The sequence below is a fragment of the Tachyglossus aculeatus genome, chromosome 2 (assembly GCF_015852505.1).
Source record: "Tachyglossus aculeatus isolate mTacAcu1 chromosome 2, mTacAcu1.pri, whole genome shotgun sequence".
In the NCBI taxonomy this organism is placed as follows: Eukaryota; Metazoa; Chordata; class Mammalia; order Monotremata; family Tachyglossidae; genus Tachyglossus; species Tachyglossus aculeatus.
In genome coordinates, this window is record NC_052067.1 from 138,938,520 (window position 1) to 138,939,494 (window position 975).

Here is a 975-nt window from a genome sequence, read left to right on the forward strand (position 1 = left end):
AGATTATAGTCTAACCTGGGGTCACCTACTTTCAGGGAACCAAGTGTGTAGTCTGTGAGCTCCTCTGGTCTGTAAACTCTGTGTGGCTAGGGTTGGTCTCTACTTATTCTTTTGTATTGTGCTCTCCCAAGTGCTTACTACAGTGCTCTGCACACAGTAAGGGTTCAATAATTAGCACTGATTGATTGGTTGGTTGCCCGCTGTTGGATGAAGTGTTGACTGATCCAAATTCAGGTAGTTTTCCTGAGCTTTGAGGTTTAAAGCAGGTCCTTATTCTGGGTAGGGAGCTGAAGGGGACAGAAGCATTCTACACTGGATACTCTGTGCCCACAGGTCAAACTGAACCCATGTTAAGCTCTAGATTAGGTAGAGGAGGAGAAGGAGCCCCTCTCAGGATCACACCTGCAGAGTTCCCAGTACTCTACCAGCCTCGACTACAGGAGGGAAAGTCAGGCAGAGGCATATCCATTCCATTCCTAGCTTGGGCAGTGGCTAGCGAGTGGAAGGCAATCTGTTACAAGTCAAAACTCACCTGTGCTGGGCAGCAGCGGCATAGGAGAGAATCAAGGCTGAAGATTCAAATTTACTGTGTGGAAGGAGGCAGTGGTAAACCACTTCAGTATCTTTACCAAGGAAACTCTATGTATACACTACCAGAAAGATTGCAGATGGAGGTGGGGCATTCTGGGAGAGATGTGTCCCTGGCGTCGTTATGGGTCAGAGACAACTCGACAGCATAAGACAACAAGAGGAGGAGGAAGGTAAGGAGGAGGAGGAGAAGGAAGAATGGGGGATTATGGCCATGCCCTCTGTCCCTGCTCACTTCCCCCTGAGGAATAAGTGATGGGGAACTTGGTTGGTGGAGCTGATGGACCGTGAGAAAAATCTACATCCCCAAGCACATTGCTGTGCCCACCTCCTGGTGAGCGTGCCAGCTGGCTTCTGGCATGACTGATCTGTCTGGCCTACATACTG

At 49.4% G+C, this 975-nt stretch overlaps 1 non-coding gene across 1 annotated transcript; it reads left to right on the forward strand.

The window, feature by feature from the left end:
• The first annotated feature begins 384 nt into the window (after positions 1-384).
• Positions 385-522, forward strand: LOC119924761. The gene has a single exon (XR_005449457.1). It is a non-coding gene; the product is annotated as a small nucleolar RNA SNORA7 (small nucleolar RNA).
• The last annotated feature ends 453 nt before the right edge of the window (positions 523-975 follow it).